We start from the raw sequence: 17,680 nt of genomic DNA, 5'->3' as shown, positions 1-17,680 counted from the left end.
CACACAGTTCAAAATTCCAAAGATACAAGAAAGTAGAAGTCTTTCTTGATCCACACACCCAACTACCACCCACTCCCCTCATCCCAAACTGGAAGTAATCTCCTCCCCTTCTGACTTCCCGTGGACCTTTCTGCTGTGTCTTCTCTGTTCTTCAATACTGCTGGCTTTTTGGAGGGCAGAGACCATGGCTTAGTCTTGTCTGTACTTCTGACTCTTCATAGCACAGGGGAGGGTATAGCAGGTGCTCAGTAAGTATCTTTGTAATGGATGGTTAGATGGAACGATGGGTATATGAATGGATGGATGGACGGATGGATGGATGCTTATTTTGTTGATCCTGAAGAAATTAGGAATCATTGTTTCAGGCTTTGGTACCTAACAGTCGTGTAATTATGATCAGCCGGCAATTACCTAGCGATTTCCACCACATAAAAACTCCATTCATTAAATTGTGCTACAGGTAACCCTGATGCTTCAAAGTAGCAATATTTCTTTTCAGTAAATGAATTAACTAGTGTTTAATTACCATAACTCAGTATCCACTACTATATATTTTGGCAAGTAGCTGATAGACACAGGCTTTTCCTGCGTGGAATTTACATTTTTATAAAGTAATTGTTTGTAGGCTGGTAGAGGTGCCTCGTGTTCTACACAAGCTGGAGACTCTTGAAAAATGGCATTTTCTTCTAACCTGTCACTACCATGCAAGGGCAGCAGGCACCCCAGGTGCTGACTGAGAAGGGCAGTAAGAGGGACTTTACAATGGCTGGACTCTTGCTCGGTGCTGGACAACATGTGGGTGCTTTAGGTGGTTTATCTCATTTCGTTGTCACCTCTGTCCTGAGAGGGAGGTGCTATAATCCCCATTTGACCAATCAGGAAGCCGAGATCAGAGACACCAAGTGACTCTCTTGAAGTCACACAGTGAAGCTTCCAGGCAGAGCTGGGTTTCAGGCTCAGAGTCCTCTCACTGGCATCCCGAATGCTTTCTGATGTTTCAAATTATTCTCTTTTCACATTTCTTTCCTTCCTTTGTTCTAACAATGCTTGGAATGTTATTTCCTCCCTGCACCTATGTTATAGAATCGATTTCCCTACTTTATGGGATAGAATTGCACTCTCCAGGCTTCTTTTCCCTTCTCTGGAATGTTGTCTCCCCCACTCCCCACACACATTACCCTCTAACGCCTGTGCTGTCTTTCTTCTCGTTTCCTTTTCCTCCTCATCTTTGTCCTCGTCTTCCTTCAAGAGCCAATGTATTGCTACTCCCTCCAAGAATCCTTCCCCAACCGGCCCAGGAAGAATTCCTTGCTTCCTTTTGGAGATCTCATGTATTTTTATGCATCTGTGCTGTAAGTATTCACTCCACTTTATAAATCTTGTTGTCTCTGGCCGCAGTCTATGCACTTCTTGAGAGTGGGGCTTTGTCTGGGCACCTCTGAGTGCTGAATATCTAGCAGGTGGCTTGCTACTCAGTAGGTGCCAGTGCATCCCTGTTGTGGTACATTCAGCAGCTCTTAAGTGTGAGTGGCTGCAAAAATCTTGTCTCACCCTAGAAGGTATAGAAGGGGGGCATTGAGGGGTAGCACTCGCCTCTTTGCACAAGGTGCATTGCCTCGTTTATTTCACCCCGTCCCCCAGGCACTGAGGGAACATTGCAATGATGCATTTATAGAGGAGGAAACTGAAGTTCAGAGAGGGAGGTCACTTGGGTGAGGACACACCCTTAAGAGTTTAAAATTTTCTTTTTCTGAAGGCAAAGTCTGTCCCCCTTTCCCCACACCACATATGCCCCACGAGGAAGGAGTGATTTGGGTGTGATCGTAACTGAGTTTTAATTTCCTGTCTCTTCTTATCTGGACCCAAGCTTCTGGTTATATTCACAGATCGACAGATATTCGGGGAGAAGCTTTCTGTATCAAAGTCTAGGCAGAGGCTCTCAATCCAGGGTCTGTGCTGGTCCATGAAATCCCCTAATAATAAATGTTCACTTTCACCAACTTCTCACTGAAATTTAGCATTTCCTTCTATTGCAGACATGGGTGTGTTAAGAGCACCTGTGACTTTTTTGCCAAGAGAAATCACATGTAGTTTTATATCATCTTAAGTTTGTTGTTTCATTTGTTGCATATGTCTTAAAACATAGTTTATTCTCTTCACTACTTCCAATTTACGGTCATTATTACATCTGTTCCTAGACCTTTTTATTTAATGTGTCAATAAAGAAGCATACATATCATTATATGCCAGTTGGCTTTTTTAAAAAATGTTTTGATAAGTGGTTTCTTATGTAACGCTTTTTGTATTTGATCTTGTGCGTTTAAAAACATTATTCGAAGATGTGGCCCATATGCTTCTCTAGACTGACAAAAGGGTTACAGGTTGAGTTAAGAACGCTTGTTTTCCCAGCTTGGAGTAACTTTCAGGGTTTCAGCCTGAAAAGCAGGCTATTGTCAGTAACAACCACAACAATAAAAGCGAGGGTATCCGTGCAGTGCTTCACATACATTTTCATCCATTCACTCACTCATTCGCCCATTCATTCATTCATCTGTCCAACAAAAATCTGGGTACAATGTTCCAGGCACTGGACTGCAGTAAGCATGACAGAGCCCCTGCCTTCACGGAGCTTTTATTACCTCATGTCATCCTCACGTAACCTAAGAGGGTTATTATCCATGATCCATGCATGGGGAAGCTGAGCTCAGAGAGGCGGAGTGACCTGTCTTCTCAGCTAATAAGTGGCAGGGTCTGGGTTTCAGCCCAGGGCTTCTTCCTGGTAGCACAGTTGTATTTATTTCTCATTTCCCTGCTGACTCTATACGTCCCTTGATTTCCTTAGATGCAAAACAATGGAAATATTGGATATGATGGATACAATGGAAACCATGGCTATTCTCTCTCCCTCCCTCCCTCATTCTTACATTTCCACCTATCCATCTTGGGAAGTCACATAAGGTTACTAGAAATCTGAGCTGGAGGGACCCTTAGCAATCATCCCATCATTGTATAAATGTGGAAGTAGAGGCCCAGAGAGGGTAGAGGGTTACCTGGGGACACATAGCAGTACAAGGTAGAGCTAGACCCAGACCCCTGTCCTCCAGCCTCCAGCCGGAGCCTGTCCTGCTGGAGGATGCAGCCCTGTTTACTCCCTAATGGTGGGCTCTCCTCTGCCCCTCTCAGGCAAGCCCCTCTGCCCTCCCAGGACACCAGGGTCTCCCACCATCGCCGGGCAAGAGGGCTTCTGGAGAACACGGCGCCTTTCTACCTCTCGGAGCCCACCTTAATGAGCTTCCCTATGAGATCAAGCCTCAGCATTGTCACTGAACCTTTTTGATTTCTTTTGAATATAATGATGGGATTTGCAAGGGGCAGGAGAAAGGGGGGGCGGGTTGGCAAGGAGGAGGCTTTCTATGAGTGAGCAGTCAACGCAGGGAGGGGGAGGTAGCTTTTTGCCAAAGAAGGGTGGCCTCAGAGATCAGGTGGACTCCAGGGTCATTGTGTGTGTGCATGGGCCACACATTATCCCAGCACCCCTGGGGAAAGCCCAGATGTGACAGAACTTCTCCAGGCCACTGGCTGGTTTTGCTTCAGGGCCTGACACTCCCTGGGGAAATATGCTCCCCCCGACACCCAACTCCCACCCCCAGTTCCCTAGGTTAGATTGTCCCCTCTGCCATATGCTCTCCTGGTATCCTGTATTTTGTAAGCGTCTATCATAATTTGTAATTATAGATATAGACACAGATGTAGATGTAGATACAGATACGGGTATAGATACAGTGACAGGGACTTGCTGGGTGGCTGTGTTCCATTCACTGAGCTATAAGTTCCAGGAGAGCAAAGCCCATGTCTATTTTGCTCTTTTCTGTATATTTAACCTCCAACCTCCATGGTGGTGAGTGCTGGGTAAATATCTGTGACATGAACAAATGCATTTCCGAGATACAGCAGCCCCTTGTCTGTATGGGCCTAATGATGGTGAGGGCCTTCTACATCTTCTCTCTCCTGGAGTCCTCACCACGACCCTGTGAGCTGAATTTTATTGTCCCTATTTCACAGATGGGCAGTGGCCACACAGAATCATTTTCTCTTTGTCCCCAAGACCACACAGCTGAAGGGCCTCATTCATCCCTCCGCCTCTTCCTTGCTTATTCAGTGAGCAGCTGCCACATACCCAGCATGCAGGGGGAAGCGAGTGAGGAGGGTCTCTGCACGCAGGAAGCTGGCAGGCTTCTCAAAGACACAGGCGCTCACAAGAAGCTATGAGACCACTCAGCGCAGCGATATGTATTCCTGACCTAAACTAGTGCAAACCATGATTGCTAAAGGAAGGGGAATGGTCAGGGTCAGCTGCAACACCAGTCCCAGAATCTCCAGGTGGGAAGGGATCCTTAGGAGGAAGGCAGGACCCTACTGGGATTGGAGACGGACACACCAGAGCAGAGCCACGGTGTGTCACAGGGCAGGTCCCCTCACCTCTGTAAGCACCAGGCCCTGATCCGAGTGTGTGCATCTCTGTTTTAATCAACAAAATGGAGATAAGAATGGCACCATCCCATAGGGCTATAGCAAGCCCTACGATCAGATAGGGACTTCCCTGGTGGTCCAGCGGTTAAGACTCCACGCTTCCAATGCAAGGGACACGGGTTCGATCCCTGGTCGGGGAACTAAGATCCCACATGCATGTGGCCAGAAGAAAAAAATAAAAATAAAAAAAAAGAAAGAATGAGATAACCCATGTTAAGTCAAGTTCTCAGGTTGTAAGTTCTCCATAGATAGTAGCCATTGTTGTGACTCTCACTATGATATTGTACTGCCCTCCCCCGGAAGCTTGACTTTCCTCCACCCCAATCCCAGAAAATGGCCATCCCTCCTCAGGTTGCATTCCTGCAGTGACCAGCAGCAGCAGGACCTTGGGAGATAGTGTTCCCATTGCTCAATAGCTCCAACTTTAAAAAAGCCCAAATCTGCTTCCCTGTGCCATATGGCAGCTCACCCCGGCCCAGAAGCCATCTACCAGCTAATCTTGATAAAGCAGATGCCATGTGCCAGCCACTGTCCTAACACTGTTCCTAACATGATCTTCAGCTGGTCTCAAAACCGCTTAATCCTCAAAACAGGGACTTCCTTCCTTCCTTCCTAAAACGGGGATGAGCATATCATTTGCATCACTGTGTTTCATGTGGATTAGGAAGGCTGACACTTGTCATGCTTGAAACATTTCCTGGCATATTATGAACGTTCAATAATCATGAACTATCATTACTGCTGTTGTCGTTATTGCCATCATGATTATATAAAATCGTAGTCTGTGTTATTAGTCTAAATAAAAGCAGAATCTGCTTCTAGAACCCTTGGGTGGATGCGTGCAGCTCCCAGGGCGAAGGGAAGGATCGTCGAGGCCTGGCACACGGAACCTTGTCTAGCTTGTCTCCCGGCAGCCTCTGCCATACCCCATCTCCTCCTCGACACTCCAGCTTCCCTGAATTGCTTGAAGTTCCCCCGATCAGGGGGAACTTCTGCCTGGAATACCCTTGTCTCATGCCACCCTCCTTCATGTGGCTAATTCCTGCTCAGCCTTTCTGCCTCAGGTTCAATACTGCCTCCTCCAAAAAGCCTCGTCTGACCCCCCACTACCAGAGTCTGGGTGGATGCGGAGGCCTCTTTATAGTCCTGTGGCCCCAGTTATGTTGTGAGGTTAATTGTTTTTGTTTTTCCCTTCCTCCTCAGCACATACTATGTCATATCTATCCCTATATCCCCCCCTCCCCCCAGGAACCAGCCCAGGGACAAATTAGGTTATCAATGAAAAAATTTAAGTGAGTAAATGGATACTATGAGGCCCCAGGTCTTCCTTTTTTCTCCTGCATTGAGCTCCTTACAGTCTCAAGTCATGGCCTTTGCAATATTGCAGGACAGTCAGATGATTCTAGTTTTAGCTGGCTGTCGGGCACCTTCTGATAATATTTTGCATATATTATCTAATTTATTTCCCTCGCTAACTCTGCCAGCTAGGTATTAATATCCCCATTTTTCAGACAAGAAAATGGAAGCTCAGGGTTTAAGGGACTCACCCCAGGTCTCATGGTGAGGGAAGCTGAGGGACACACCTGCCGCGTATCACTATTCTCCACAGCTGCTCCTGCCGCGGGGGCTGAGGAGCCTCCCTGAACGCGAGGCCGGGGTGGGCAGGGTGGGAAGGCAGCTTGCTTCCTGACAAGCCCTGTCCTCGGCGCCTCCCTCTCTGGGAGCTCAGGAAACAAGGCTGCCTGTTGTCGTCAGAGAGTGATCAGTCTGCACCCGTGGGGGGCTTGTCACTATCTGGGCCCTAAGTCATCCATTAGCACCTCTCTGTGAGTGACACAGACCTTTCCTGGTGTTTATTAACAGGGGGCCATGTCAGCATCTGTTCCCAGCCGCTGGCATGGGGCTCAGCTGACTCGGCCCGCCAAATGGAACCCAGGTGATGCATTCACACTTAAGGAATCAGCCAGTGAGGGGATGGCAGCCTCACTCAGCCTGGTAGGGTCTGGCTGACTCTGTTTTGAAACCAGTATTATCAGAACAAAAAAAAAAAAAAAAAGAAGAATTAGAGTGTCAGAACTGGAGAGATGCTTGGAAGCATCTTAGACAGCGGCTGGACTTAATAGATGCAGAAATACAGGCAGAGTGGGGCCAATGGAGAGACGTAATAATAACCAGTTCAGTACCGGGCATGCAGTAGGTGCTCAAATATTTGTTGAATGAATGAATGATAAATGTATTTGCATTGGGTTTTTGAGTTTGTAAAACATGATCCTATGCATCTTGTCATTGCATCCTCACAATAATCCTAGATGGTTGGGAGCTAGAAAGATGCTGTTCCCATTTTGCAGATGAGAAGAGTGAGGTTCAGAAGAAAGAGTCTGTAGACGGGGGTCCGCAGCCTGTTAGAAACCGGGTCGTACAGCAGGAGGTGAGAGGCGGGCAGGCGAGCTAGCGAGCAAGCGAGCGAAACTTCATCTGCCGTTCCCCATCGCTCCCCACCGCTCCCCATCGCTCCCCACCGCTCCCCACCGCTCCCCATCGCTCCCCATCGCTCCCCATCGCTCCCCATCGCTCCCCATCGCTCCCCACCGCTCCCCCCGCTCCCCATCGCTCCCCACCGCTCCCCATCGCTCCCATCGCTCCCCATCGCTCCCCATCGCTCCCCACCGCTCTCCATCGCTCCCATCGCTCCCCACCGCTCCCCACCGCTCCCCATCGCTCCCATCGCTCCCCATCGCTCCCCACCGCTCCCCACCGCTCCCCACCGCTCCCCATCGCTCCCATTGCTCCCCTTCGCTCCCCATCGCTCCCCACCGCTCTCCATCGCTCCCATCGCTCCCATTGCCCCCCACCGCTCCCCATCGGTCGCATTATCACCTGAACCATTCCCCCCGCCCCCCACCTCCCTGTTTGTGGAAAAATTATCTTCCACAAAACCCGTCCCTGGCGCCAAAAACGTTGGGGACCGCTGATGTAGGAGAAAGAATGTGGGTTCTGGAGTTGGACATACCTCAGTTCAAATCTAAACTCCAACACTGACCTGCAGGTTTCCCCATGTAACACAGGATATGGCAGTCCAGTCTGCTGTGTCTTTTTGTAAATACAATTTTATTGAAACATAGTCGTGCTCATTCACTGCATTTTGCATGTCGTCATCGCCTATTTTCTATGGCTGCTTGTGTTCTATAAAAGCAGAATTGAGCAGTTGGAACAGAGACGATATGGCTTGCAAAGCCTAGGATATTGACTATGGATTTCTGTATAGAAAAGTTTGCCAACCTCTGTTCTGCCTGGGGTGTGTTAGGTACTTAATTAATGTTGGTCTTTTCTCCTCTCAGATGAAGGAGAAATGGCTTTACTGGGATCCTTTTTCTAAGACTTTACAGGCCTTGTAAATACCACAGTGTAACACACAGGACCTGGAGTTGGAAGGTGTGGCGTGAGGAACACTGGCGTTAAGAGTCAAAGACCAGGGTGTTAATCTCGGCTTTGTCCTGCCGTCCTGCTCAGCTTAAGGACGTGTCTCTGAGCCGTGAATAGTGGGTTGAGTAGCATCCTCCCAAAACTCGTGTCTACCCAGAACCTCAGAACGTGACCTTATCTGAAGATAGGGTCTTTGCAGATGTAATTAAAATAAGGCCATAATAGATTAGGATGGGCATTAAATCCAATGGGTGGTGTCCTTGTGAGAAGAGGAAAAGACACACAGACACAAGGAAGAAGGAAGAAGGCCATGTGACAGTGGAGGCAGAGATTAGAGTGAAGTAGCTACACGCCAAGGAATGCCAGGTGTTGCCAGGAGCCACAGGAAGCTGTGAACAGGCAAGGAATGATTCTCTCCTAGAGCCTGTAGAGGAAGCATGGCCTTGCTGACACCTTGATTTTGGACATCCAGCCTCCAGAACTGTGAGAGAATACATTTCTGTTGTTTTACGTCACCTGGTTTATAGTACTTGTCACGGCAGCTCTAGGAAACCAGTACACTGGTGTTGTCCTCTTTTATTCCAATTCGGATTGAGGCTACTGTGACATGTACATAGGCCAGGAGGCGGCACTGGGCAGTGTGCAAAGGTGGCACAGGCTCTGTTCTTCCAGTTCTTCCTCCCCTAAGACACAGAGGGATGGGTATAGATGTCTACCAGCTTTACAGTTAGGAGAGCTCTGACTTGCCCAAGGGCACAGAGCAGGTTGGACAAGCTCAACGGTGGCCTGGAGAAAGCTCACGACCTGACGTCAGGCAGACTTGCATGCAGACCCTGGCCTCAACACTTCACATCCATGCGACCCAGGACAAGTGCCGTCTCTCCCCAGTATCCCGTTTCTCCAGCTGTACAGGGGGAGTAAAAATGTATACCTTAAGGCTATGGAGACAGCATGGGAAAGGAGCCTAGCACAGTTCTCCCGTAGCAGGTGCTCAGGAAGTCATAGATGATGGAGATGATGTTGGTGATGATGGTGATTTCTGGCAAAGCTAGGACTCTCACCGGGATCTCCTCATCACCCCAGCCCACCTCCACCTCCAGGGCTGTTCCCTCCATCCCTTTGCGCCCTGCTATTGGGGCAGCTCTGAGCTCCAACAGACCCCAAATCCCGCATTCAGCAGCTGGGATGAGGGATTGAGTCCTGAGTTAAGAAAATGTCAGCGTCTGCCTTAGCTCCCTCTGTCACTTCCCAGACCGACACAGTCACTGCTCTCAATTCAGTAACAGCCCCTGTGTCAGGGCTTTGTGTTTTAAATAATGTTCCCCTAGTATAACTGATGTTTATACAGAATCAGTGCTTTCAAAAGCTAACAGCCTCCTTATTTGTATAGCCTGAGCTGTCGCCAGGTTGCCCTGGAAGGTGAAAATTTTTGCTTGTTTTTCTCCCCTCTTCCTTTGTTTCTCTCCGTTGTTCTGTCTCTGCTCTTTCCACTCATACAGTATCTTTCTCTTCACTTTCATTCTCTGTCTTTCTGTGTCTGTCTCCTTCCCCCATCCCCTTCCTCTCTCCCCCCCTCCCCTCCCTCCCTCCTCTCCACCTTCTCTATACACTTCCACATTTGTTCTCCTTACCTTGGTATTTTCTCCTTTTTTAATCTCTGGGTCTTACTCCTGTTTCTCCCTTGCTTTCTCCTGATCTAGCTCTGCATTTTTTCTCTCTTTACACCCTTTGCCTCCGTCTTCCTCTCTTTTAATCTTCCTCTCTATGACACTCCTGGGTGTGTCTCTCTAACTCTCTGTCTCTCTGTCTCTCTCTCTGTGTATCTGTCCACATGTCAATTCATCCATCCTTCCATCTATCCATCCATCCACCTTGTTCTGGATGAGGATGTTTCTGCCTCTCAGTTTCTCTTCTTTCTTTCTAGCACATTCTCTATATGTTTATCTCTTTTCTTGCTCTCACACTCTCTCAGATTGTCTCTCCCTCCGTCTTTATCTCCTTCCCTCACTTATCACTTCTTCTTAGGGTATTAATATTTTAATAGCCTTAATGTCTTTCCAGGACCCTCAACCCTTTCCATGATTCAAAAGTGGCGGATCTCCCAAGAGCTTCAGTTCAGGGACTGTTGATTCTCTTCCTCCATCTACCTGTTACCCTGACCTCAGTCTATATAAAGTTAGGAAGTGATGGGTAAGCTTGCAGCTCTCTTCCTCACATATTCTTTTTTGTCCCTATACAACAGCCCTGAGCATGAAGGATTTGGGATGGGAACCCAGAGTTGGGGGTAGGCAGGGGAGTGTCCTCTTTGGAGATACTCTTGGTAAAATTACCGATTGGTGGCAGTGGCATCCATGCCTTCTGGTGTTTTCTTTGTTTCACTTGAAAAACATTTACTTAACACAGGTTCTTACCAGGCCTTGTGCTGGGGGCTAAAGTGGAATGACTAAGTCATGAGCCTTTCACTCAAGAAGCTTACAGTCTCTTTGGGAAACCATAGAGTTGTTGATGAAGATCAGTAAGATAATAGATTTAAACAATGGACTCAAAGGGAAAAGGAGTTAATTCTGCTTGGGGGAAGTAGAGAAGGTTTCACAAAGGAGGTCACATAGTAAACACTCAATAAACATTTGTAATATATGAATAAATGAATGAATTTGAATATGAACTTGAATTTGAATAATTTTTAAGGATTCTTAGGATTTCACGGGGGAGAAAATTTGGAGATGAGCATCCCAGGCAGTAAAGCATGGTTAAGGATTCAGAAAGGTAAAGGTACATACTGTCCTCAGATCCCCTCTTCAGGGCTGACCCACCCATCCTCCAGAATGTGGCTGAGGCTCACAGCTCTGTCCCTCATTGGGCACTGCCTTCAGCCACAAGGAACTGCCTCTCCCAAGGATACCCCCTTCCAGATGGCAGCCATACCAATGACTGGCTGACGTGGTGTTGCAGAGGCCTGGATCCCTTGCCTCCATTCAGGGTGTCCCTAAAGGGCCATCCAAGCTCCACAGCTCCCCTCAGGACCAACTGAGGCTTCAGATCTACATGGCATCAGCCACATGGCAGGACAGCCTCTCCCCTGCCCAGTCCTGCCTTGCTTACTTCCTACAAGGATATCCCAAGAGGGCTCCTTGATAAACCTCGTATATGCAATGCTCTGTTTCAGAGTCTGTTTGCAGTGAACCTGACCTAAGTTTGTGTGTTTAGGGAATGAGAAGAGACCTGGGGGTATCAAATGGAGACTCTGAGGACAGGTAAAATGTAGCCAGGCGGGTAGGCAGGAACCAGATTATGAAGGACCTTGAATGCCAATGAAACCAATTTAGATTTTCTTCTGTAAGTAATGGAGAACTATTGATCCATGGGGTATCTAATTAGAGCGGGGACTTACTAAGTTCACTGGCAGTCAGTATGAAAGATGGGCTAGAAGGGGATAAGGCTGGAGTCAGGGAATAAGCTAGGAGACTGAAACCTGGAGCTCCAAGCCTGAGGAGAGAAAGGATGGGGGAAGGGATGATGGATGGTCCAGAGACATCAGCAATAGTGCTCACTGGCCTCCTCTTACGACATGTACATGTACCAGCGTCTCCCTTCTTTCAAAATTCCAGATTCCATGAGGCATACAACATGGAAGAATATAGTGCCTCTTTTTACTGCCTGTAGTGTCCCTTTAATAATATCTCCTGCAAGTGTAGGCATCATAAATAATCCAGTGCTACGATATTCCTTATTTGGGGCCCTTTTTCCAGAATCTTCCATTTGAATCTCTCATGTAATAGAATTTTGGCAGATCCATGGATTGTGGTAGCTAGTCTAGTCTTGTCTCTTCTGAACCTCATTTGGGAGGAGTCATGCATTTGCCTAGAATCTTATCACCTTTACAACAGTTGATGCTACCATTATTGATGGTGTGATTTGTATGCAACAGTCTGAAAAATAAAGTTCTAGGGTACGAGGGTCAGACAGTTCTGTGTTTGTATCTTGGCTCTGCTGTTACAGGCTGTGTGATAATTTGGGGTAAGCCCCATACCTCCCATAGCTTCAATTTACATGCACAACGTTGGAATAATAGGAATTTTGCAGAGTTGCAGAGTTGTTATGGGGAGGTCTGGACTCTGTAAAAACATGTATAATGCAAGTTAAGAGTTGCGTAGTGGGAAGAACTTTCTCTTTGGACCCAAATGGAGCTTGGCACGGACTTTAGTTCTGCCACAGTACAGGCTTGGTGACCTTCAACAAAACACTTCGCCTTTCTTTTTTTTTTTTTTTTTTAATGAAGTATAGTTGATTTACAATATTGTGTTAGTTTCAGGTGTACAACAAAGTGATTCAATTATAGACATTTTTTTTCGGATTCTTGTCCATTGTAGGTTATTACAAGTTATTGAACATAGTTTCCTGTGCTCTACAGTAAATCCTTGTTGTTAATCTATTTTATATATAGTGGTGTGTATCTGTTAATCCCATTCTGCTAATTTATCCCTCCCTCCCTTTCCCCTTTGGTAACCGTAAGTTTGTTTTCCATGTCTGTGAGTCTGTTTCTGTTTTGTGAATAAGTTCATTTGTATTTTTTTTAGATTCCACTTGTAAGGGATATCATATGGTATTTGTCTTTCTCTGTCTGACTTGCTTCACTTAGTATGATAATCTCTAGGTCCATCCGTGTTGCTGCAAATGGCACTATTTCATTCCTTTTCATGGCTGAGTAATATTCCATTGTATACATGTACCACTTCTTTCCTCTGTTGATGGACACTTAGGTTGCTTCCATGTCTTGGCTTTGTAAATGATACTTCACCTTTCTGAGCCACAGTTCACTTATTGGTAAAATGGAAATCTCATGCCTACTTTCCAAAATTATGAGGATTAATGAAATAAAGGGTACCAAGCTCCAAATATATTCCTCTTTATCAAAACTAGACAACCATCGGAAATTCCACGGCGGTCCAGTTGTTAGGACTCGGCACTTTCACTGCTGGGGCTGGGGTTCGGTCCCTGGTCAAGGAACTAAGATCCCACAAGCCGTGAGGTGCAGCCAAAAAAATACAACAACAAAAACCTAGACAGCCGTCATGTCATATGATGATATATCTATCGAATTTGTTTCTTTTTGTTTTTCTTTACTTCTTATTTTTTTAAATATGTATTCCATTTTCTTCGTTGTAAGTATAATAAGTGATGAGCTCAAAAGTAATAAATGCACATTAAAATTATTTTTAACCCAATGATACAGATGTCTCTGGAATTTAACCATCTCCTTTCTCTCCAAGGGAAGAAGCCATGCTGTCCACATACTTTGAAACCATCAATGACCTGCTGTCCTCCTTTGGGCCCGTCCGTGACTGCTCTCGGAACAATGGGGGCTGTACTCGAAACTTCAAGTGTGTGTCTGACCGCCAGATGGACTCCTCAGGATGTGTGGTAAGTGCCATTGGCCTGTGAACATGGTGCTGGCCCAGGTGCCAAGGCTACATGCTGGAGGCCCCTCCCTGTGAGGGGCAGCTGGTCAAGGAAGATCATGCTGCTCATAGCACCTACCTCTGTGGCCTTCAACACACCAGGCTGCCTTGGTTTCCTCATCTGTGAAGCGGGATAATTGAACTTACCTCCTGGAAGTGTTGGAGGAATGAAATGAGATATTAGAGCATTAGTACCCAATAGGTAGGTCCTTGAGAGCTCCTGGCCTCTGGTTCACCAACACCCCAGGCCTTGCCCCTGCCCTGCCCCGCCCCACCAGTACAAGATCCACCAGTCCGCTGCAAGCTCTTAATTGGATTAAGGGTCTGAGGGTGTGGTCACTCTCAATCCCCAGGTAGAACAATGAACACCTTTGAAGGAATTCTGTTTACAAATCTCCAGAAAAACCTCTGGATAGGATCATGTATAAAGGTGCTCAGAATGGAAATGAGTTGGGGCCTTAGCCCTCCCCAGTGTATTCACACTGGGGTTTAGCCTTCCACGAAGCTTACAGTCCATTTGAGAGTGAGGTAGGGCCTGCCTCATTTCTGTGCACTCAGTGGGGAACATGTCACCTGTGCAGAAGAGAAGTTTCAGCTGAGACCTAAGGTTTGTAGAAGGCTTCCTGGAGAAGTTGGTGTCTTAACTGTCTTCAAAAGAGGGGTCAACGTACATTAGGAAAAGAGTGGGGATGGCCAAGGCAAAGCCATGGAGGGAGGGTGGTGGCCTTGTTTGCATGGAGCTTTAATATCAAATGTGGGATAAGGACACAGAAGAAGATATGTGAGGATCATTGTTGCTTATAGAAGAGGGTCCTTAACTGGATGATTTGTTTTATAGGAATGACCAAGGGTGCTTGTTTAAAATGCACATTCCAGGTTCCACACTAGAAATTTTGATTCTATAGACGGGTTTCTGTCCCAGGAATCTGAATTTGTAACAATGTAATGAGTGTGTATATGTGTGAGACATGGGAGTGTGTTGGAAGCACACTTGGGAAACATTGTCCTACAAGCTGAACACCTTAGCCGGGTATTCAGTGCCTTCTTGATCTGGCCCCTTTCCAACCTCGCCATCACTTTACTTCATTCTCCACTAGAGCCAAATGGAGCTAATTAGTTGTTGTTCCTGAATATACTTGCCACCAATGTGGGAAGCAGAGTGACTTTCCAAGGTCTCACCACAAGGGGGCAGGATGGAGGCCCAAGAACATGTCTCCAATACTCTCAGTGTTAGAGCCACTTTGGGCTGCTTTCCTGAGGAGCTGAGAAGAGACAGCAGCAGAGAACCTTGGAAAGAAGGCTGGTCTGAGTGAAGTGGGCTTACGCCCTGACTTGGTCATTGGCGAGCTTTAAAATCTGTGTTGACCTCATTAGCCTCAGTTTCTTAATCTTTCAAAGAGAGCAGTAGCTCTTGAACTCACAGGTTTTCTGAAAAACCAAAGAATGTAACTGGAAATTGTTTGAGATTTACCCAGTGCCATTTGTGTGTGATATGATGAAAGCCACAGCTACTGATGTATTTATATAGGGGATATGATATGATATTTGGGGCCACAAAAATTCAAGAGCACCGTGTATTTAATTTCCTATAGTGCTTCTACAACTGAATTTTATTTATTTTCTGCTCCATCCATTGTCAGCGGAAACGTAATTCTAGTCAGTTTAGGTGTGCTGCCTCCTACCACTTCCTGAATGTCTAAGTTCAAGGGGACTGAAGTACTTGTAAGGCATGGGAGTGAGGGGATGCTTGATGCTGGACCATCACCTGTCAACTCTAGTACCTGCTGTCTCATCTGGCCCTTGTCCATCACTCTCTTTCCTTTTTGGCATAAGCCAGGACCTCCCTGTTCCACCTGATTTATAGGTGCATGGTCCATCCTGGCATCTGCTGCTGGTTCTCTTCATCCCCACCACTCGTCATTTGAGGCCATCTGGTTTTAACCATTAGATAGCTTACCCACCCTATTGAGGAAATGAGGAATGTCCAGCAGCTCTTCTACACAACCCTCAGGACATGAGGGTCTGAGGGGAGCTGGCCGAAGCCCTCTTAATCCAGACAGACCATGAAGGCATTTGTAGGTGGAAGCTTTCATGGCAGAGCACTCGACCACATTTACCATCCACTGGACACTATCCAGCAGGTGAGACACAGACCCCCCTTTGCCTTCAGATCCTTCAAACCCACCTGATTTTCTACAGCCCTCGTCCTTTCCAACCACCCGTGTCATTAGCCTGGTGGGAATAGAGACAGGGTCTCTTTAACAAGGTCATCTTGCTTGACTTCCAACATTGCTCTCTTCCCCCCAGATCAAGTAGTCTTTATGGGTGGGAGGGAAGCCACTTCTCTAACAGATCACAGATTCTCCCTATTATTACTATTATCATTATTCCTTCTAATTAGACCTCAACTTCTGAAACCCAAAATTTAAAAAAAAAAAAAAATTTCCTTCTCTTGCTTGGTGCTCTGATTCTGCTGTGCTAACCTGCTCCTGGGATAATGGGTCCTCAGGCATGCAGCTGCCCAAATTGGGGAGGGTCATAGGATGTGTGGTAGGCAGAATAATGGACCCCCAAGGATGTCCACATTCTACTGCCTAGAACCTGTGAATATGTTACTTTCCATGACAAAGGAGAATTCAATTCACATATGGATTTAGATGCTAATAAGCTGAATTTTGAAGAGAAAGATTATCTTGAGTTATCAGGATGAGCCCAACGCAACCAAAGTCCTTAAATATGGAAGAGGGAGGTAGCAGAGGAATTCAGAGCGATGCCGCATTGCTGGCTTTGAAGACGGAGGAAGGGGGTTATAAGTTAAGGACAGTCTATAAAAGTTGGATGAGGCAAGGAAATGGATTCCCTCCCCCCCAACTAGAGCCTCTAGAAAAGGAATGTAGCCTTGTTGAGACCTTGAATTTAGCGCACCAGGCTTTTTTTCTACTTCTGACCTGTAGCACTGCAAGATAAATTTGTGTTTCTTAAACTGCCATGTTCATGGTAATTTGTTACAAGAGCAGTAGGACACTAATGCAGGTGAGCAATAATATGGGAAGGGAGGTTGATCCTGGAGATAATATATAAAAAATTATCCTGTTATTTTGATTTTTAATTATTTCCAGGGAGACCCTCACCTCTTGACCAGGGATAGAGAAAGTAAAAGTGAATGAAGCATCAAAAGAAGGAGGGAGGGAGTCTTGTGTTCCCCTTCAATGTGCTAAAGAGTAAAAAAAAAAGTTATCTGCTAGAAGTGGTCTAAATGTGACAAACATAATGATGTCAGCAACGCACAGCTTGAAAAGTCAGCTATGGTTCCATTTATTCTGTGTGGCCGTATAAACATTGCAAAATTCTAATCAAGATAGAGGGCAAAACCAAAGAAAACCGTAAGCACTTAATCATGATGATACCCTGTGGAGGATGTGCCCACCGTCTCTGAGTAGCTGCTGCCCCCTGAAGCATTTCACTGCCGCTGTTCCCTTGTGTTATCCTGGTTTTCCCAGCTCCAGAAGGAAACTTTTATTGGACTCAACCCCAGACAATCTGGTGATCAAAACGTATCCTCCTTAGCCCCTTTAGAAATGTCAATTCACAGCTCACCGTCAGTGTTCCAATTTTCTGTTATTGTGTAATAAACCTGATTTGCGACAACAGGGATGGACCTAGAAATTATCATGCTGAGTGAAGTAGGTCAGACAGAGGAAGACAAATATCATATGGTATTATTTATATGTGGAATCTAAAGAAATGATACAAATGAACTTACTTACAAAACAGAAACAGACTCACAGACTTAGAAAACAAATTTATGGTTACCAGAGGGGAAAGGTGGGGCAGGGGTGGGATAAATTAAGAGTTTGGGATTAACATATACACACCACTATATGTAAAATAGATGATCAACAAGGATCTACTGTATAACACAGGAAACTCTACTCAATATTCAGTAATAAACTAAATGGGAAAAAAATCTGGAAAAAAATGTCATATATATATCTCGTATATATGACATATATATCATATATATGTCATATATATGGATATCACTTTGCTGTACACCTGAAAATCACACACTGTAAATCAAATATACTCTGATATAACATAAAAATTAAAAAGAGAAGTTCTGTTGAACAGTGGTTATCTAGAACACAGTTTATAGTTCTCATTTTTTAAAAATATGGCTGTATAAAGATCATACCTGATTTTTAGAGAATGTTAGTAATTTGAAAAATTAATTACATTAAGAAAAGAATGAGTTAAAAAAAAAACAA

This window comes from Delphinapterus leucas, chromosome 6 (assembly GCF_059928025.1).
Source record: "Delphinapterus leucas isolate spDelLeu-1000000601 "Yukka" chromosome 6, BTC_Dleu_Yukka2, whole genome shotgun sequence".
Taxonomy (NCBI): domain Eukaryota; kingdom Metazoa; phylum Chordata; class Mammalia; order Artiodactyla; family Monodontidae; genus Delphinapterus; species Delphinapterus leucas.
Note: the sequence above shows the minus strand (reverse complement) of the source record.